Here is a 23839-nt window from a genome sequence, read left to right as displayed (position 1 = left end):
AATGGCCAGTAGAGTGGTTAGGGCTCCACTCCTGGGACTGTACGCTGATGCGTTTCGGCTCCAGCAGCCGTAATCATAGCTACAGTCAAAAGTTCCCATGAGCCTTATATATCTAATAAAGCTTAGTGATTGGATGAAAAAAGGGGACTTTCACTATGAGTGGAGCTCCAAATACACCCACTTATTCAATCGGATGCAACATCTCAATTCGCAACCAAAAACTAATCATAATTACAATTGAAAAATAAAAAATAAAATTCTAAACACATGAAACAGCTCATCAACATAGTGATTGGATATTACCCTTTATAACAAATAGCCTTTTTCTATGTTTCATTCATCATAAAGGTACCCAAATTCCCATTGAATACAAAAATTAATTACATATTATAATAAATTCCATTATTGTAGAAACAAAATACATATAATGTATTGCAATAGAGACCCTAATGCCCTTTTTTTTAAAAAAAGGCTTGTAACCAGATATATGATCTCTGTTATACAAAATAATCATGTCAAAACAGGGAATAAAAAGCTACGATGGGATAGTAGGATACCTTATATCATTAAAAATGAATGAAAGGTGCGATAACTCAAGACAGATAAGTCCTCAGGATCATCATGGTTGAGGTTCAAAGGCCTATATAGATGCAACTATTTACAATGCATAGCGTGCGAGTATATGCAACCAGGAGAAGGTTTCACCAGCACTGTCACAGGGGGAAATTTTAACATTTTTCATGCTCAAATTGTAGGACAAGCTATGTTGTTTATCTGCTAACGTGCATTGAGTGTGGGGTCCAATATGTATCCAGTCCACGGATCATCCATTACTTGTGGGATATTCTCATTCCCAACAGGAAGTTGCAAGAGGACAGCCACAGCAGAGCTGTCTATTTAGCTGCTCCCCTCACTACCATATCCAGTCATTCGACCGAAAACAAGCAGAGAAAGGAGAAACCATAGGGTGCAGTGGTGACTGTAGTTTAAAATTAAAAAATACCTGCCTTAAAATGACAGGGCGGGCCATGGACTGGATACACCACAAGAGAAATAAATTTATCAGGTAAGCATAAATTATGTTTTCTCTTGTAAGGTGTATCCAGTCCACGGATCATCCATTACTTGTGGGATACCAATACCAAAGCTAAAGTACACAGATGAAGGGAGGGACAAGGCAGGTACTTAAACGGAAGGTACCACTGCCTGTAAAACCTTTCTCCCAAAAATAGCCTCCGAAGAAGCAAAAGTATCAAATTTGTAGAATTTTGAAAAAGTATGAAGCGAAGACCAAGTCGCCGCCTTGCAAATCTGTTCAACAGAAGCCTCATTATTAAAGGCCCATGTGAAAGCTACAGTTCTAGTAGAATGAGCTGTAAACCTTTCTGGAGGCTGCTGGCCAGCAGTCTCATAGGCTAAGCGGATTATGCTTCTTAGCCAAAAAGAAACAGAGGTTGCCGAAGCCTTTTGACCTCTCCTCTGTCCAGAGTAGACAACAAACAAAGCAGATGTTTGACGAAAATCTTTAGTAGCATGTAAGTAAAACTTTAAAGCACGAACCATGTCCAGATTGTGTAATAGACGCTCCTTCTTTGAAGAAGGATTAGGACACAAAGACGGAACAACAATCTCTTGATTGATATTCTTATTAGATACCACCTTAGGTAAAAACCCAGGTTTGGTACGCAGAACTACCTTATCTGCATAGAAGATCAGATAAGGAGAATCACATTGTAAGGCAGATAACTCGGAAACTCTACGAGCCGAGGAAATAGCTACCAAAAAAAGAACTTTCCAAGATAAAAGTTTGATATCTATGGAATGAAGAGGTTCAAACGGAACCCCCTTAAGAACCAAATTTAAGCTCCAAGGTGGAGCAACAGGTTTAAACACAGGCTTAATTCTAACTAAAGCCTGACAAAATGCCTGAACGTCTGGGGCATCCGCCAGAAGCTTGTGCAAAAGAATAGATAGACAGAAATCTGTCCCTTTAAGGAACTAGCTGACAATCCTTTCTCCAATCCTTCTTGGAGAAAAGATAATATCCTGGGAATGATGACCTTACTCCACGAGTAGCCCTTAGATTCACACCAATAAAGATATTTACGCCATATTTTATGATAGATTTTCCTGGTGACAGGCTTCCGTGCCTGAATCAAGGTATCAATGACTGACTCGGAGAAGCCACGCTTTGATAAAATCAAGCGTTCAATCTCCAGGCAGTCAGCCTCAGAGAAATTAGATTTGGATGGTTGAAAGGACCTTGAAGTAGAAGGTCCTGTCTCAGCGGCAGAGTCTATGGTGGAAAGGATGACATGTCCACCAGATCTGCATACCAAGTCCTGCGTGGCCACGCAGGCGCTATCAAGATCACTGATGCTCTCGCCTGCTTGACTTTGGCAATCAGACGAGGGAGCAGAGGGAACGGTGCAAATACATAAGCCAGGTTGAAGGACCAAGGTGCTGCTAGAGCATCTATCAGCGTTGCCTTGGGGTCCCTGGACCTGGATCCGTAACAAGGAAGCTTGGCGTTCTAGCGAGACGCCATGAGATCCAGTTCTGGTTCGCCCCAACGAAGAACCAATTGTGCAAACACCTCCGGATGGAGTTCCCACTCCCCCGGATGAAAAGTCTGACGACTTAAAAAATCCGCCTCCCAGTTCTCTACACCTGGGATATGGATAGCTGATAGGTGGCAAGAGTGAATCTCTGCCCAGCTAATTATCTTTGAGACTTCTAACATCGCTAGGGAACTCCTTGTTCCCCCTTGATGGTTGATGTAAGCCACTGTCGTGATGTTGTCCGACTGAAATCTGATGAACCTCATTGTCGCTAGATGAGGCCAAGCCTGAAGAGCATTGAATATCGCTCTTAGTTCCAGAATGTTTATTGGAAGGAGTGACTCCTCCTGAGTCCACGATCCCTGAGCCTTCAGGGAGTTCTAGACTGCACCCCAACCTAGAAGGCTGGCATCTGTCATTACAATTGTCCAATCTGGCCTGCGAAAGGTCATACCTTTGGACAGATGGACCCGAGATAGCCACCAGAGAAGAGAATCCCTGGTCCCTTGGTCCAGATTCAGTAAAGGGGACAAATCTGTGTAATCCCCATTCCACTGACTGAGCATGCATAGTTGCAGCGGTCTGAGATGTAGGCGTGCAAACGGCACTATGTCCATTGCCGCTACCATTAAGCCGATTACTTCCATGCACAGAGCCACCGAAGGGCAAGGAATGGAATAAAGAACACGGCAGGAATTTAGAAGTTTTGATAACCTGGACTCCGTCAGGTAAATTTTCATTTCTACAGAATCTATCAGAGTCCCTAGGAAGGAAACTCTTGTGAGGGGGGATAGAGAACTCTTTTTCTCGTTCACCTTCCACCCATGCGACCTCAGAAATGCCAACACTATGTCCGTATGAGACTTGGCAATTTGGAAGTTTGACGCCTGAATCAGGATGTCGTCTAAATAAGGGGCCACTGCTATGCCCCGTGGCCTTAGGACCGCCATGTATTGACCCTCCTGGATCATAGGTAGGATGGTAGGAATAGTCTCCATCTTGAATGATGGATCTCTGAGGAATTTGAGTAAAATCCCTGTCCCTGTTCCTCCTTTGGGACTGGATGGATCACTCCCATAACTAGGAGGTCTTGTACACAGTGTAAAAATGCCTCTCTCTTTATCTGGTTTGCAGATAATTGTGAAAGGTGAAATCTCCCTTTTGGGGGGGGAAACCTTGAAGTCCAGAAGATATCCCTGGGATATAATTTCCAACACCCAGGGATCCTGGACATCTCTTGCCCACGCCTGGGCGAAGAGCGAAAGTCTGCCCCCTACTAGATCCGATACTGGATATGGGGCCGTTCCTTCATGCTGTCTTAGAGGCAGCAGCAGGTTTTTTGGCCTGCTTACCCTTGTTCCAGGTCTGGTTAGGTTTTCAGACCGTCTTGGACTGAGCAAAAGTTCCCTCTTGTTTTGCATTAGAGGAAATTGATGTCGCACTTGCCTTGAAGTTTCGAAAGGCACGAAAATTAGACTGTTTGGTCCTTGGTTTGGACCTATCCTGAGGAAGGGCATGACCTTTTCCTCCAGTGATATCAGCAATAATCTCCTTCAAACCAGGCCCGAATAGGGTCTGCCCCTTGAAGGGAATGTTAAGCAGCTTCGATTTTGAAGTTACGTCAGCTGACCATGATTTAAGCCATAGTGCTCTGCGTGCCTGGATAGCAAAACCAGAATTCTTAGCCGTTAGTTTAGTCAAATGAACAATGGCATCAGAAACAAAAGAATTGGCTAGCTTAAGTGCTCTAAGCTTGTCAAGTATTTCATCCAAAGGAGTCGCTACCTGTAAAGCCTCTTCCAGAGACTCAAACCAGAACGCCGCAGCAGCAGTGACAGGCGCAATGCATGCAAGGGGCTGTAGGATAAAACCCTGTTGAATAAACATTTTCTTAAGGTAACCCTCTAACTTTTTATCCATTGGATCTAATTAAGCACAACTGTCCTCGACAGGGATAGTAGTACGCTTTGCTAGAGTAGAAACTGCTCCCTCCACCTTAGGAACTGTCTGCCATAAGTCCTGTGTGGTGGCGTCTATTGGAAAAAAATTTCTAAAAACAGGAGGGGGAGAGAACGGCACACCTGGTCTATCCCATTCCTTAGTAATAATTTCTGTAAACCTTTTAGGTATTGGAAAAACATCAGTACACACCGGCACTGCATAGTATTTATCCAGTCTACACAATTTCTCTGGCACTGCAATTGTATCACAGTCATTAAGAGCAGCTAAAACCTCCCTGAGTAACACGCGGAGGTGTTCAAGCTTAAATTTAAATGTAGAAATATCAGAATCAGGTTGCATCATCTTCCCTGAGTCAGAAATATCACCCACAGAAAGAAGTTCTCCTTCTTCAGCTTCTGCATATTGTGAGGCAGTATCAGACATAGTTCTTAAAGCGTCAGTATGCTCTGTATTTCGTCTAACTCCAGAGCTATCTCGCTTTCCTCTAAATACAGGTAGTCTGGCTAATACCGCTGACAGTGTATTATCCATGACTGCCGCCATATCTTGTAAAGTAAACGCTATGGGCGCCCTGGATGAACTTGGCAGCTATTTGAGCGTGAGTCCCTTGAGCGGGAGTCAAAGGATCTGACACGTGGGGAGAGTTAGTCGGCATAACTTCCCCCTCGACAGATTCCTCTGGTGATAAATTTTTTAAAGACAGAATATGATCTTTTTTTTTTTTTTTTTTTTTTATAATTCTTTTTATTGATTTATCGATTCTTATTATACAAAGAAAAACAAAACAGAAGTGTACAGATAAAAACAAAACAATAAGAAAAAAAAACAAAAAAAAAAAAAACAACACAATAATACAAAAGCAGTGCACCAAAACATTCAATAGCAGAGGCGCCATTTTCTGGTATATCTTAAATCAAAAAACAAGTTCATTCTGTATCACCAAATAATACATATACCGTTACAATAAATATCATCAGCTTAACTTTTTTTTTTTTTACTTTTTTCTCCCTCTTATTTCTCTTCCCTTCCCCTGCCTTCTTATTTACCTTCCCTTAAGTTAAACAATACATCTGCAATATCAGAATAATAATAAAAAAAAAAAAAAAAGAAAGAACCTCCACAGCCCCCCTCCGCGTGCCCATCATACAAGATAATACCTTGCACCCTCTCCTCAGCCAGAATACAACTACAAATGTACACCCAATTATGCCGCCGAGACTAACCAGGATGCCGGGAATTTCCCCAATAGCACTAATTCAGCAAAGCAAACCGATGATCGCACCGGGGCAAGAATCTGCCTTTGTATCCGAAGCGGATATGACAAAATAATTGGTAACCATCCCTGCAAGAACTCCTTGGTTCTCTTCTCAGATGCTTCCAGTAAATGATATGACTCAAATATAATTTGACCTTGGATTTCTTTAAAAGACCTCTCAAGGCTCGGAGCTCTCCTCGATTTCCAATTTAATAAGACAAGATGACGCACGGCTAGGATGATCGTATTCAGAATACGAGTTAATGGCCCCAAGTTTCTATGTGTTTCTGTGATCAATAAAATCACATCTTGAAGTGTGAGAACACAATTTACCCCATACAATGTATTAAACCAGTGACCCAATTTACACCACAATTGATTAATTTTGGGACAGGACCAAAACATATGAAATAAGTCAGCCCTAGAATTTGAGCATCTGGGACAGTTATTTGTTCCAATATGAGAAAATTTTTGTAATTTCAGGGGATGCAAATAAAAATTATTCAAAAGCTTCGTGTGCGATTCCTTCCAGGACATCGAGACCCTACATTTATACGCCCAATTGCAACTCTGAATGATCCTCTCCTCGGTAACATCAGTGATAACCGGAAACAACCAATTACTTATATTGTGCAGATACTTATCACTTTGTTTAGAAAGCATCATATCATACATTAAAGAGATAGAGGAGCTTCCCGTACTAAATTTCTTAATTACAGTTCTAATGAGGGACCATTCTAGTGGCACACTATTCTCCCAGATTTGTCCACGCATGAAATGGCGAATCTGAAAGTAGGCAAATAAATCGGAAGATCATAAGTTTGAAACAAAGACTCAGCAGACAGAATCAGATTATCGGGCCCTAATAATTGCTTAACCCACAACAAGCCTTTATTTCCCCATACTTTAAACACCTTATGATATAAGCCCGGGATGAAATTCGGATTACCCTGAATCGGAAGGTATTCTGAGACAGAGGGATCTACTCCGAGACCAATACAAAACTTCCGCCACGCAACTACGACATTTTTAAAAGATATCATTCTACTAATGTTAGAGGGCAGCTGTTTTGTATTACAATGTAACAGTGCTTTAAGCGCAAATGGGCGGGTATAAAAGGCTTCCTCTTGACTAACTGCTAACCTGTCGGAATCCGCTACCCAATCCAAGGCGAACTTCACCAGCGCCGCCGTGTTATAAAGCCTAACATCGGGCAAGGCGAACCCGGCGCAGTTTGATTTCTGCATAAGCTTAGCTAATGCTATCCTGGGTCTCTTATCTTTCCATATAAATTTGGAAAAACAACTATATAAATTCCTCATATCTGCATTGGAGATGAAGAGTGGCAGATTCTGAAGCACATACAGAAGACGGGGAAAAACAATCGTTTTTATTAGATTTACCTTTGCCGAAATTGATAAGGGAAATGAAGCCCATAATTGAAGATCTATTTTAATTTTTTTCAACAAAGGGACAACATTCGCACTATACCATAATTTCGGATTTTTATGCAACTCCAGTCCGAGATAATTAATTGCGTTAACCACTTTAAAAGGGAATTTTCCCGGGCAAAGTGAGTTATTACCCAAATACATGAGTTCACTCTTCTCCAAGTTCACCCGGTAACCGGAAAAGAAACTAAACTGTGCCAGGAGTTGGAGAATAACTGGGATCGATTGCAAAGGCTTATCTACAAAAATCAACATATCATCCGCATAGAGGAGAGTTTTTAAACGGTGGAGACCCAGAGAAATACCTATTAAAACCTCACGGAATCTAACTGCTAAGGGTTCTAAGGCCAAGTTAAACAAGAGGGGGGATAATGGACACCCCTGCCTGGTGCCACGCTGTAAAACAATCCCCTGTGAACGTATCCCATTAACCAAAAGAAAGGAAATCGGTTTGAAGTAAAGTTTATGAATGAAGAGATTAAAATTACCAGAAAAGCCGAATTTCTGCAGTGAGCAGAATAAATGCTCCCAGACAATAGAGTCAAAAGCCTTGACTGCGTCAAGGGTTAAGACTGCTGAATCACGAATTTCTTCATTACTAGGCTCTGGTGGCATATTCGACATAAAATCTAAAAACGTAGTAACCTTACGTATATTCCGCGACAAATTTCTAGAGGTCATAAAGCCAGTCTGATCCGGATGGATCAGACCCTGCAGGCAACGATTCAATCTGGAGGCAATAATACTAGCAAGAAGCTTGTAATCAGTATTAAGTACTGATATTGGCCTATATGAGGCCATATCCTCTGGATTTTTATTTTTTTTCGCAATAAGTGAAATATTAGCTGCAGCAAAATTATCAGAAATCCCATTGTCTGAAAGATAATAATTGTTGAATATGGCCTCTAATGGTGATAGCAGTTCTTCCTTTAATAACTTATAAAATTCGTCCGGAAGCCCATCAGGGCCAGCGGCTTTATTAGGCTTAAGATTATCAATAGCAATACCAATCTCCTCACGCGAAATCGGCTGATTCAGCATAGCCAACTCTTCTGCTTGTATCTTTGGAATACTTATTGCAGACCAGAAAGACTCTAGGCTGTCACGGTCAAAGGTGACGGCCGAATATAATTCTAGATAATACTTATAAAATTCCTGAGCAATCTCTGCTGGGTTAAAAAACCTGTCCTCGCCCTTTTTTATTACTGCAATATAATTTCTCTTTTTTCTATTCTTAACCAAGCGCGATAGATATGATCTTTATTGCTTAAAGTGAAATCAGTACATTTGGTACACATTCTAAGAGGGGGTTCCACCATGGCTTTTAAACATAATAAACAAGGAGTCTCCTCTATGTCAGACATTTTTATACACACTAGCAATGAGACTAGCAAGCTTGGAAAACACTTTAAATCAAGTTAACAAGCAAATATAAAAAACGGTACTGTGCCTTTAAGAGAAACAAATTTTGTCAGAATTTGAAAAACAGTGAAAAAAGGCAGTAAATCAAACGAAATTTTTACAGTGTGTATAATAAACTAACAGAGCATTGCACCGACTTGCAAATGGATGATTAACCCCTTAGTTCAAAAACCGGATCAAAAAAACAATATAGACGTTTTTTAACAGTCACACCAAACTGCCACAGCCTTGCTGTGGGCTTACCTTCCCCAACAAACGATTTTGGAAGCCTAAAAGCCCTTTAGAGATGTCCTGTAGCATTCAGGGAACTCCTGAATGTCTCAGTCTGTAATAGTGAAACTAGGCCCCTCCCACTCATAGTAACACAGTGGAAAGCCTCAGGGAACTGTTTCTAGGCAAATTTAAGCCAGCCATGTGGAAAAAAACTAGGCCCCAATAAAGTTTTATCACCATAGTATATATAAAAACGTTTAAACATGCCAGCAAACGTTTTATATTGTAAATATAAAAGAGTTTTACCTCAGAAAGTAAGCATGATACCAGTCGCTATTAAATCACTGTATTCAGGCTTACCTTACATAAATTTGGTATCAGCAGCATTTTCTAGCCTTCATTTCATCTTCTAGAAAAATATTAACTGCACATACCTCATAGCAGGATAACCTGCACGCCATTCCCCCGCTGAAGTTATCTCTCTCTTCAGACATGTGTGAGAACAGCAATGGATCTTAGTTACAACCTGCTAAGATCATAGAAAACACAGGCAGATTCTTCTTTTTTTCTGCCTGGAACAAAATAGCACAACTCCGGTACTATTTAAAAATAATAAACTCTTGATTGAAGCAAAATAACAGCTACATTTCACCACTTATCTCTTACTACCTCCATGCTTGTTGAGAGTTGCAAGAGAATGACTGGATATGGTAGTGAGGGGAGGAGCTATATAGACAGCTCTGCTGTGGGTGTCCTCTTGCAACTTCCTGTTGGGAATGAGAATATCCCACAAGTAATGGATGATCCGTGGACTGGATACACCTTACAAGAGAAAGAGAGATATACTGGATTCACAGACTCAGGACTAGAATACCAGATGGTCTTAACTCTGAGTATGACCTGATCAATTTCTGGGAGTAGTCTAGAGTCTGAGAATACAGTGATATATTTAAATTACGTTACTTTGTAACAAGGAGATAGAAATCAACTCACACCTTTCATTCATTTTTAATGATATAAGGTATCCTACTATCCCATCGTAGCTTTTTATTCCCTGTTTTGACATGATTATTTTGTATAACAGAGATCATATATCTGGTTAGAAGCCTTTTTTTAAAAAAAAAGGGCATTAGGGTCTCTATTGCAATACATTATATGTATTTTGTTTCTACAATAATGGAATTTATTATAATATGTAATTAATTTTTGTATTCAATGGGAATTTGGGTACCTTTATGATGAATGAAACATAGAATAAGGCTATTTGTTATGAAGGGTAATATCCAATCACTCTGTTGATGAGCTGTGTGATGTGTTTAAAATTTTATTTTTTAATTTTTCAATTGTAATTATGATTAGTTTTTGGTTGCGAATTGAGATGTTGCATCCGATTGAATAAGTGGGTGTATTTGGAGCTCCACTCCTAGTGAAAGTCCCCATTTTATCACCCAATCACTAAGCTTTATTAGATATATAAGGCTCATGGGAACTTTTGACTGTAGCTACGATTACGGCTGCTGGAGCCGAAACGCGTCAGCGTACAGTCCCAGGAGTGGAGCCCTAATCACTATACTGACAATTTGATCAAGTATTGTTTTTTTATCAAATTTTTTGTTTTTTAGAATTCCTCAATAAAGTCTAACCTTTTTACACAGCCGAGTCTTCAAGTGCACCTTAGGTTACTATGGTAACCTAACCTTACACTACACTCGATCGCATATACGGCGCCACATACAAGTGCAGCGTATATATATTTTACCCGTCGCTCGCTGTTAAAATAAAATCAAACACATGCACAATATCTACCTCTTGACCGCAACCCCCCACCACAATAACTAATGCATTAACCCCTAATCTGCCAACCCCCATATCTCAAAGTATCTATCAAAGTTATTTACCCCTAAACCGCCATCCCCACACAATGCAAACTAGCTATTTAAACTATTAACCCCTAATCCGCCATTAGCGCACATCGCAATTAACCTAATAAATATATTAACCCCTAAACCTCCAAACCCCCACAACGCAATTAACAAATAAAATGACCACCTAACCTAAAACCCCCTAAATTAACCCCAATTTACAATTAAAATAAAAAAACTATCATTACTTTAAAAATAAATACAAATAAGTTTAAATTAATCTAACATTACAAAAAATAAAAAAGTCTAACATTACATAAAATAATAAACCAAATTATCCAAAATAACAAAATTAAACCTAATAAAAATGCCCCCCCCAAAATAAAAACACCACCTAATCTAAACTAAACTACAAATAGCCCTTAAAAGGGACTTTTGTAGGGCATTGCCATAAGTTAAACAGCTCTTTTACCTTAAAAAATACTAAGTCCCCCTCTAACAGTAAAGCCCCCCACCCACCAAACCCCAAAAATAAAAAAAAACTAACACTAAAAAATCCTAAACTACCCATTGCCCCTAAAGGGGCATTTGTATGGGCATTGCCCTTAAAAGGGCATTCAGCTCTTTTACTACCCTTAAAAGGGAATTCAGCTCTTTTTTCAGTGCCCAAAATCCCTAATCTAAAAAATAAAAATAAAAAAAACCTAACTCTAAGCCCCAGATAGGTACTCACCATTCCTGAAGTCCGGCGGAGAAGGTCCTCTTCCAGGCGCCAGTGAAGTATTCTTGGATCCGGCGACATCTTCCATCTTCATCCAGGACTAAGCCGGCGCGGAGCGAAGATGACCACGGAACTGAAGACCTTGGACTGCAGAGCCATGGAGCATGGAGGATCCTCTTCGTACGATCACCACTGCACACTGAGGATTGAATGCAAGGTACGCATTTAAAAATGGCGTAATTTGCCTTCCTATTGGCTGATTTGGATCTTCAAATTCAAATCAGCCAATAGGATGAGAGCTATTGAAATCCTATTGGCTGTTGTAATCATCTCCTTGAACCCATTAGCATGTAAGCCTAGGAGCCCAGCTGTTTGTAGATCACATGCATAAGAGCCAACTATAACAGTGCAACTCTCAGCAGGGCCCTCTACCCATTTGATTCCCTCTAAATGTTACCTTGTATACCGCCTATGTTTATAGCGATGCGGAATCTGTTGTCACTCTACAAATACCGGATAATAATAATAATAATAAAAAATATGCTTTTACATGTTTTTATCTACTTAATGGCAAAGGGCTCCAAAGCACTTACATATATGTATACATATGTATTTATGTGCTTATATGTCTGTAAATCCATATACACACATATAAATACATATCTACACAATTGTACAATTTATATATATATATATATATATATATATATATATATATACACACACACACAGACATGTATATGTATGTATCTCAATGTTAAAGCCCTCTGCCTGTCTTTTTATTTTCTAACATTTGACACCTCCTATCTTTGAGCCTTTATGACTTTCATGTGCAATAATAATATTATTTAATAATTTTTATTTGATGGTGTTATTCAGTTTACCTGTACTTTATAACGTATTTTTTATGTTTTTTTGTGCACCTTTTATGTTTTGCGAAACAGCTAACCAGAGCTCTGAAGTTGCAGAAATTATTCTAGCATAAATCAAGATTCCTCTCACACAATCGCTTTATTTTCAACTCGTAAACCCTCGCGATAAACCCCTTATCTGTCGGCCACAAACGTTTGTGCTCCACTAGTAACTAGCCCTAAATATTAAAGGGATAGTAAACACCAAAAATGTTATTGTTTAAAAAGATAGATAAGCGCTTTATTTACCATTCCCCAGTTTTGCATAACCAAAACCGTTATAATAATATAATTTTTACTTCTGTAATGACCTGTATCTAAGCTTCTGCTGACTGCCTCAGCAATTAGTGCTGACTCTTAAATAACTCCACGGGCGTAAGCACAATGTTATTTATGTGAAACACATAAATTAACGCCCTCTAGCTGTGAAAAACTGTCAAATGCATTCAGAAAAGAGGCGGCCTTCTAGGGCTTAGAAATTAGCATGTGAGCCTACCTAGATTTAACTTTCAGCTAATACCAAGAGAACAAAGCAAATTTGAGGATAAAAGTAAATTGGAAAGTTGGTTAAAATTACATACCCTATTTGAATCATAGAAGTTCAATTTGAACTTTAATATCCTTTTAAAATTGAATAAAAATATTTTTTTAGGTTTTAAAGGTATTCGAGTGGAAATAGCTCCAAAGTATATATATTATACATATACGGCTAGGTTGAGCACAAAATATCGCTTTTGCGCTCAGCATAGTAATACAAGGGCACGCAAGAGAGCGCACTACCATAGGCTCCATTTAGGGGCAAATTTAGATTACGCAGGGCGGTATGCGTTTACTTTTAACTTGTAATATCCTCGCAAGTTAGTGTGGTCGCGATATTGCACAGATAGAAAAGAAGAAGTGCTAAAGAAAAATACCCTGCTAAACTCGTGTGTCCCCCTCAGAGAATACTGAAAATGCAAATAAATGTAAAAAATGAGTTCAGCGCTGAAAGCACGGTCTTATATATATTCTGATTGTGTATAGATATAAATGCCAATACGATGTATATATGAATAAAAATATAAATTTGTAAATAAATATAATATAGTACTATTAAAGTAATGTACTGTGAGAGATAGAGGGATATAAAAAGCGGGGTTTACCGTACAGCAGTATCAAGGTGAAAATGCAAATGCAAATAGAGGTAATGAGCGAAATTCAAATGAATGAAAACAATTTAATAAAATTCATATAATACATGTGTAAAAAGACAAAATACAAATGAAGAAAGGGACGTCTCCCTTATGACAAAAATCGGCTACTTTATAGCCTAATTATAAACTGTACGCTAGTAAAATAAAAACAATATAGCCAAGGCCTGTGGCTAAAAAAAGGATAAAAGAGTATGGTACCTTACAAATGACCGTATAAGTTCCAATACAGTCCTAACAAGCAGGAGGAAACAATAATGGTGTGCTCTTGGCGGACCGGTCTAACCGTTAGTGTGCAGTTGGTGTTACGTCTACGTCCGGTAACGCCAACTGCACACTTTTTTTTAACAAACCACATCCCTTCACTTTAACCCCTTATAACTGCTTTGCGCAGTTATTTGTTTTTTTAAAAAAAAAGATGCTCATATTTTTATTTTTTTAATTGTGCTTTATTGAAAATATATGGTCAATACAATAAATAAAACATACATCCTTTTAAACAATGACTAGAAAAATGTTAACTCTCGGGAACATAAACCATTATGCAGTTGATATGTTGAGATAAAAATGCAGGTCTACACAATCCAATTAATAAAAAGGAGGTAATAATAATTTGTGTTACCAGTTCTACTGCTCAATAATTTTACATTTACAGATGTAAGTAATAAACAAGTTAATCAAGTGCTACTGCAAGCTCCCGGTAGCATTAACCAGCCACTTGTAATGGCTGGTTATTTAACGTACACCTGTAAACGGGCACATTTGTCCCTTTACGGGCACATGTTAAATTAGCGCTTCACTTGTAATCTAGCTCTTAATGGTTTTGATAAGCTTATTTTAATGCATATATAAATTGGTATTTCTATCAACTTTCGTAATTTGATGAGGGCTAAGCTATAGTTCAATATATAACAGCTATTTGGATTATTAGATATCTTGATACATGAAGTGAACTTCTTTGAAATCATAATGTAGAGCTATTTTGTTATTATCTTTTTGCGTAACCACCACATAATTTCTATTTTATTTTGATTTGCACAGAGACCTTCAAATTGCCTGAATTTATGCCACACACTCCTTACATTAAGCTGATTATTGCTAGGATTCTGAATAAAAAGTAATATGTCAACAACATTAAGGAGAAAAAATTATCCATTCTTTTGCCACAGTAATCCAATCAAAAATGTTCCTCAAGTAAAATCCTAATGGGTCTAAATCTAAATCACACAGCATTCACGACAATGCACATTCCTGTCATGTACCTATATTACAACTGAAAAGATTCTGAAAGCCCCAAGCATTAGAATTGCTGCTCTTGAAGTTTAATACATATTTCTAATTAAGTAAAAAAAAAATACCGGCATGTAAACCCAAAAATAGTAAGAGCTGTTAACAAATGATTCTAAATTTATTTTAATCAATTTTCAACATCATAGGGGCCGGGCAGATTTATTAAATGTCGGGCGGACATGATTCACTGTAGCGTATCATGTCCGCCTGACATTGCTAAATGCTGACAGTGTACGCTGGCGGCATTTAACATCGCACGAGCATTTCTTGTGAAATGCTTGTGCAATGCCACCCTATGCAGATTTGCTGCTGCTTGTTAAATCATAGGGGTCAATTTATCAAGCTCCGTACTGAGCTTGATGTCCCGTGTTTCCGGCGAGCCTTCAGGAGTCGAAAGACCACTGTTCCATAATCTGTCCGCCTGCTCTAAAGCGGTGGACAGAAATCAACCTGATTAAATAAGATCAGGTTGATTGACACCCCCTGCTAGCGGCCGATTGGCCGTGAATCTGCAGGGGGCGGTATTGCGCTAGCAGTTCACAAGAATTGCTGGTGCAATTATAAATGCCGACAGCGTATACGCACATTGATAAATTGACCCCATAGTATCAACAAATGTGAGAGACGGTCTAGTGCTTAGAAATGATGGTACGAAGTATAATAGTAATCTGTGTTAAGTGGCAAAATAGGTCTGTATTAGTCTGACAATAAAAAAACATTCCTGGTTTGAGTATTAGGTTAATATCTTCTTCACTAATTGTTGAAGATGGATTACTATCTCCTTTTAGTAGCGCTAAGTACAGAGACGCTAAATGATGGCAAATACAATTTTTTATTCACCTATTCTGGGCTAGAGTTGAGTGATACATTTTTATCACTCCTTAGTGCAAACTCGGCTCAAGGTAAATAAATAGCACTTCCATCTTACCACTTGTATTACAAGTTAAAAGTAAAACTTTATTGCACAAGTGCAAGTCTATCAAATGAATTAAAACAAGGGGGATGTCTGCAGAGGCAATCACAGAGGTAAAAGGTATATGAATATAACAGTGTTAGTTATGCAAAACTGGGAAATAGGTGATAAAGGAATTATCAATTTTTTTAAACAATACAAAATCTGGAATAGAATGTCCCTTTAACAACAAATCAGATTTTGTTCATTCATTTATTTAATTTAGTTGCATAAACCATGATCTCCCCACACATTACACCTTTTGGCACCTCCAAGTATAAACTTGACAGAAACATGCTGTTAATTGCAGTTTTGTTTTGTAATGTTCCCCACTTTAATGGAAATGACACAAATAAGTCAGTAAGTACCATACTTTGGTACAACTTGATTAAGTGCTAGTTTTTAAAGTTAGACAAACAAGATCATTATTAAAAAATATAATCTGTTTAATGGTGGAAACAACAAACAACAAGCTCAGCTGCTTTGATGTTATATAACAGTATATTTTATACTATAATTGTGTTTGTAACACGTATGTCACCGTCGTCAGTTGTGTGCGCAGCAAAAAGAATGTCGGCTGCGTCTGCAGCCAAACTAATCCACCTGAGCTGCATCCAGATGGATTCTGAAAATTAGACTGCCCTCTGGGCAGGCTTCCCACCTGGCATGTGATAAAGTATTATGAGACTAAGAATAGCATTTATAATACTTCATTTCAGAATATTTTACAGGCCAGATATCTAACAAACCCAGAAACTTTTTTTAAAGGTTAATTTGCCTTGCCTCTTTTTTTGGAAGTTTAAAAATGTCTGTTTTAATAGGTTAAATAGTGAATCTTTATATCTACCCAATCCATATTAAAGCACCTTCCGCTGTAGCATATCATGTTGGACAAACATTGCTTTAAGAGGTCGATTTATTAATGTCTGTCCGACATGATACACTGTATTTAACATTGCACAAGCAGTTCACTCGAACTGCTTGTGCAATGCTGCCCCCTGCAGATTCGCTAGCAGGGTGTGTCAATCAGCCCAATCGTATATGATCGGGCGGATTGCAGACCGCAGCCTCAGAGGCAGCGGACCAGTTATGAAGCAGCTGCTTCATAACTGCTGTTTCCAGTGAGCCTGAAGGCTCGCACAGAAACAGGGGAGGTTGATAATTCGGCCCCATGATGTAAAGTCCCAGTTGATCTAATTCTTGAGACAATTTTATAGAGTTATGTTTTACAAAATATTGCTACTTTTCTAGTTCTTTTCTAAATAATCAGCCGCCCTTGTATCCTTGTTTTTGTTGTTGTTTTATTGTTCTCTATACTGTCAGTATATATCAGGGTTATAATATAATTGATTTAATAATTATTCCTTAAAACAAACCCCCAATTAAAATGTATATACAAAACAATTAAAATAATATAAATTCCTAAATTCTTTAGATTAGTTAAAATGTATAAACACATTGAATTATATGTATAGAAACCAGATTATGAATCAAATGATGCACACTTAAGCTGTTACAATATTCTATACAAAGATCATAATGAATCACATTAAAATATCACAATAAAATACCAGAGTATGGACCGTTAACTTAACAATGCTTAGTTAGAGAATATAACAAAATACTTTAACATCCAATTGATATGCCAATTTATCTGAACTGAAATAACCTCGTATTTAACTGCAATAAGGCAATTCTAAAATATATAGTTGCAAATATAAATAACTTAGCACTAAAATGACTAGTTAAACTACACAGGACTATGAACATGAATATATATATATATATATATATATATATATATATATATATATATATATACAGGGAGTGCAGAATTATTAGGCAAATGAGTATTTTGACCACATCATCCTCTTTATGCATGTTGTCTTACTCCAAGCTGTATAGGCTCGAAAGCCTACTACCAATTAAGCATATTAGGTGATGTGCATCTCTGTAATGAGAAGGGGTGTGGTCTAATGACATCAACACCCTATATCAGGTGTGCATAATTATTAGGCAACTTCCTTTCCTTTGCCAAAATGGGTCAAAAGAAGGACTTGACAGGCTCAGAAAAGTCAAAAATAGTGAGATATCTTGCAGAGGGATGCAGCACTCTTAAAATTGCAAAGCTTCTGAAGCGTGATCATCGAACAATCAAGCGTTTCATTCAAAATAGTCAAGAGGGTCGCAAGAAGCGTGTGGAAAAACCAAGGCGCAAAATAACTCCCCATGAACTGAGAAAAGTCAAGCGTGCAGCTGCCAAGATGCCACTTGCCACCAGTTTGGCCATATTTCAGAGCTGCAACATCACTGGAGTGCCCAAAAGCACAAGGTGTGCAATACTCAGAGACATGGCCAAGGTAAGAAAGGCTGAAAGACGACCACCACTGAACAAGACACACAAGCTGAAACGTCAAGACTGGGCCAAGAAATATCTCAAGATTTTTCTAAGGTTTTATGGACTGATGAAATGAGAGTGAGTCTTGATGGGCCAGATGGATGGGCCCGTGGCTGGATTGGTAAAGGGCAGAGAGCTCCAGTCCGACTCAGACGCCAGCAAGGTGGAGGTGGAGTACTGGTTTGGGCTGGTATCATCAAAGATGAGCTTGTGGGGCCTTTTCGGGTTGAGGATGGAGTCAAGCTCAACTCCCAGTCCTACTGCCAGTTTCTGGAAGACACCTTCTTCAAGCAGTGGTACAGGAAGAAGTCTGCATCCTTCAAGAAAAACATGATTTTCATGCAGGACAATGCTCCATCAAACGCGTCCAAGTACTCCACAGCGTGGCTGGCAAGAAAGGGTATAAAAGAAGAAAATCTAATGACATGGCCTCCTTGTTCACCTGATCTGAACCCCATTGAGAACCTGTGGTCCATCATCAAATGTGAGATTTACAAGGAGGGAAAACAGTACACCTCTCTGAACAGTGTCTGGGAGGCTGTGGTTGCTGCTGTACACAATGTTGATGGTGAACAAATCAAAACACTGACAGAATCCATGGATGGCAGGCTTTTGAGTGTCCTTGCAAAGAAAGGTGGCTATATTGGTCACTGATTTGTTTTTGTTTTGTTTTTGAATGTCAGAAATGTATATTTGTGAATGTTGAGATGTTATATTGGTTTCACTGGTAAAAATAAATAATTGAAATGGGTATATATTTGTTTTTTGTTAAGTTGCCTAATAATTATGCACAGTAATAGTCACCTGCACACACAGATATCCCCCTAAAATAGCTATAACTAAAAACAAACTAAAAACTACTCCCAAAACTATTCAGCTTTGATATTAATGAGTTTTTTGGGTTAATTGAGAACATGGTTGTTGTTCAATAATAAAATTAATCCTCAAAAATACAACTTGCCTAATAATTCTGCACTCCCTGTATATATATATATATGTATTGTCTACTGACATTCACAGATACCCTCACAATACTGTCTCCAGCTCCTGTCTTATAAGTAAGGTTTCATTTAAAACATTTTCATGATTTTTATGTTCCATGGTTCTATATCATTAACATTTTCAATAAAAAAACAAACTAAAAAACTAAAATAAATAGGACAAAAGATAAAGTAAAAAGTATATGACCATTCTTATCACTTGCAGCTTTTATAAGTAGCCTTGATAGGCCTTTTGGTTCTTATCTACCATAAAATGTTTGTCTCCATAAGATATTCTGTCCAAAGAACTCATGACCAATATTCTGAAACTTTTGGCCATTAAAAATAAAATAAAAAATAAAATGAAGAAGAAAAATGTCCTAAAGGATGATTACTGTCTTAGCCCCATTAAATACAATTGTTAAGTTCCACTGACATACCTCAAGTAATTTCCTTAATATGGCGCAATGTTTTCTTCTGGTAATGTAGTTTTGTGTCTTCTTAAATGCATCCAATAGCCATGTGTAATTTTTTTTATTTTTTATTTTTTTTTATTGAGAGACTGTTGATAAATACAGTATACAGTTATACAATTTGTTCCCAAAATAAAGGTCTAAAATACAGCAATGTGATTCGCAGATCACAGGAGCAAAGTCAAAGTTAGATGACATAAAGATACACAAATTTCACCTGTGAGAGCATATCAATACAAGATGTCTTCTGCATTATTCTTCCTGAAACTATGCTTGTACCCACATAGAAAAATTCTGTTTATGTATATAACAGAAGGATTAAGTATATTAAGTAGTTTCCAGGTAAAGTAGAGTGAAGAGCGCCAAAGAGGTTATATATTACCTCTTTGGTGCTCTTCACACTACTTTACCTGTACACTTCCTATATTTAAGGTGGGCTAGCACACGTGTGTTTTAGACAGAAGTTTCTTCCCTTAGCGCTTTTTCTCACATTATATAATATTAAGTAGTTTCTAGGCCAGGGGGAAAGAACCACTGTGTCTCAATTTTATAACATTAGACAACAACAAAAACATGTTCAAAGTGTGATTCTTGTAGATGCTGTTGGCAGTTTTATAGAAATGGGGCTGAGTTAGGCTATGCTTTTATCAGAGGACATAAGTGAATTTAAGTTACTAAAGGTCCTAATGCTAAATTATCAAATTTTAGGGCAGTAAGATTTAAATGCAGGATTGACTACTACTACATAAGACTGGCAAATAGTCATGTAATGAGCAGCCTAATGTCTCATCAGATAGATCATTCAAATCAAGTTCCTCATAATACCCAGAAGAATGTTAACTTATTAGCATTAAGATTAAAAAAGTACCCATTTCTTCCTTATTGAAATATAAAGCAGAGTGAATCAGACCAACAGCAAAATATCACTAGCCAAATCTGTAAAGAAGCAGGAACGAGAGGCATAATTAATAATCCATCATCATAGCAACTGTTGAATGCATAGAGGAGTGTCAAAAAAAAACATAAAGAAAACACAGACAACTTAGTGTCCAGATTAGATTCTGGATTATAAAAGTGATATAGGAATAAAATATATGAAAATAGAAAATTGGAATAAAATTTATATTAGTTGGTGAAAAAACCACACAAAAAAACACAAACATGTCTAGACATTGACAGCATTAGTTAACTTAAACCCCTTTATTCATGGGTCATCTATAGTAGATAGAATCCACTAAAACAATGAGATAAGGTATGTTTAGATATGGCCTTTACATGTCTCCCAAATAAAAGTATATCTAATGGTGTGACCTAGAAATAAACCTGGAATAGGCTAAGTGAAAATAAGGATAAACAGAGGACAAGAAAATCTTTTCGTCCATTACAGCTATAAAAACAAATATCGATATGTATGCAGATGTAGATGCTGTCAGAAGTTATCATGTTTACAGGAGATGCAAAATACAATAAGGTTAAGAACCGGTTCCTCGTTATAAACAGTTTATCACTATAGTAAAGCTTTATTAAATGGCCAGTCTATGCCCATGCCTGACCAAGCAGCCAATACCCCTCCTGCATTTCCAATTCCATGCAGAGCTGTTCTCAGAACCCTTTGAGGCAGACATACAGTGATTCTGTCCAAAACAATGATCATGACACCCAGTCGGTTCTTCAAGAGGGTAATATAGCAGATCCGGGTCCAAGTAGATTACGGAGCTGTTAGATAATACACGTTTCATTATCTCACATTTATGGATAAGTCCATCAAAAATAGGTGTCAGAAACATCAATATTTCCTCAACAATTGGATTTATTCTGACTGGTGTCAAAGTGTGTCACAGTTAACCAAATATATCTGCAGGAAGTAGAAGCAGTTTCAAAGCTTCAGTTAAACATTGCAAGCAAGGGAAACCTAGTAGCTCGTTCTCAAGATGGCCATAGCTCCCACCAAATCTGGCAGCCTGTCTAATTTATTTCCACTCAGCTTGATTCTGGCACTAATATTCAGCCATTCGGTATAGGAAACTTTGATTTCTAATGTTCCACTCTCCAACCAAGGAGCAGGTCTGTGTCTCTAAAGACCAGTGAGTGGTCCAAGTAGCAAGTGTAGCTTACCCAATATGCCTCTGATGGGGGAGACAAGAGGTAGAGTCTCCAGCTTGTCCCAGTGTATGTTCCAGGTATCCACAAGTCCGGGCAGCTTTTCTGCTAAGGAAGGTCAGCTGGGCAAGTATTTTCGGTGAAAGAAAACCCTATTTGTGGCAATAAGAGGTCTATACTGGGCGGAGCTTTCTTCAGAAGTAGCTTCCACCATTACCCGCCCACCGGAAGTCAGCCATGTGTCATTTTTATCCCATTTTGGTCATAGTACATTATGTTACTGAAACATTCTTGATGCAGACAATAGTTTGGCTATTTTTCCCTTTACATTTTGGCAATGCTGAAGTCTTAGAGGCCTGTATTGTTAGTTTGGGTGTGTTTTTCTACTTAATGAATACACTGTCCTTTGAATTTCTTGGCTTCCATTATGACTACATCTTTTGCTACCTGGACATCTGTCCAATACTATCCTGCCTGTGTATAACCTTGGCCTGACCTGAAATTTTCATCTTGTAAATCAATTAATGTAACTAAATTTTAAACGCATGCCAACTGTATTAGCTTGACAAACAAGGGAAACACCTATTTTAAAAAAGGAGAAGCAATTATTTTGAATGCAAGCATTACTTCCAGGGAGAATTTCTATGGACGGGGTCCTTTCCCTAGCTTTGCTTTTCACAGAGAGGAAAGACTCTACTCATTTGAAAGAGTAGAACTCCCTCTTTTGAATGAATGGTCACATAATCAACTAATTTACCCAACAAGTACAATGGAGGTTTTTATAAAGGAAAATGGGGCTCTTTTTGCCCCTCAAAGATAAAGATATAGGATCTTTAGTCTGCGGTAATAAATGCCATAAAAAACAATCAACTACCTAATGTACAAACTGTTTGGGGGGCAGCAGCTTCATTGCATCTGTTATCTCCTAAATACAGTATGTACCACACACAAACACCACCATTGTTATAAATGTTGCAAACACAGCTGACAAATAGTGATCCTGAGCCTACCTTAGTAAGCTTCACGGAAACCATACCAAGAGAAAGAGGTACATTTAATAGTAAAAGTACATTGTAAAGTTTTTTTGCTTTTTTATTGATCTACCAGAATGAAGTGTTTTCATGTTTTACTTACATGTATCTTAAAAACATATCATCTCAAAAGTAAGCCGGATAGAATGCTGGAGAGAAAAAGAGATATTACACAATCTACTGCTACACCCCTTATACAAGGTGCTAATGGGAGGGTATCAACCCACCTACAAGAAATTGCTAATACTTTGCAGATGTTTTTACCAGTAGTAAATCCTTTAGATGGGCAGCTACCCAAGATAACCCAGTAATTATTCTAGTGTGGGCTACCTAAACTGTCATCCAAAAATGGAATGCCCCATTACTGCAGCAGAGGTGCTAATGGCAATAAAAGGATTGAAAAGCACTGAGGCCCCAGGACTGGTACATTTTAAGTAGGGTAGCTTCTTGAGCCATTTTCTCTTGAACAGTTGAGAGCTACATGTGCTACATTGTGTACAAGGAAGAACATTAATACTGCTGTCCAGGGGCACAATGCATATTCCTCCTGGCACACCCTGCAGCATGTACAATGCTTAACTGTGATTTTATTAAAATATTGGGATATCAGTGTAGGCTAGTGGTCTCAAAATACTGACGACAGAGCCATTTGCAGCCCTCAAGATAGTTTCATCTGGACCTCCCATGTTTAATAGGTAAACCATATAATTAGGCTGTTAGGTTTTTTTAGGGTTCTAAGAGGTGTAACTAGTTGATGCTCTATAAAGGCACTCAAAAAGATAAATATAAAGACAAGTGTCGACTCCCACCATGCACTGCTTGGATAAATGTCACTTTTTACCTTGTTATACATTCCCAGAATGATCACTTCAATTGGCACTCACAAGATAAATATAGACAAGTGTGTATGTCTATTGTGGGCAACACCTCCCACCATGTACTACTATCTGGGTAAATCTCACTTCCAGCTCTTAGTATATCCATTTCCGGAGCACTTACTCACTTGGCCAGTGGCCCACAGTTACATTGACCTTGATACCCCTGGTCTAGGCCAATCCATATTTAAA

Source organism: Bombina bombina, chromosome 4 (assembly GCF_027579735.1).
Source record: "Bombina bombina isolate aBomBom1 chromosome 4, aBomBom1.pri, whole genome shotgun sequence".
Taxonomy (NCBI): domain Eukaryota; kingdom Metazoa; phylum Chordata; class Amphibia; order Anura; family Bombinatoridae; genus Bombina; species Bombina bombina.
This window is presented reverse-complemented; position numbering follows the sequence as displayed.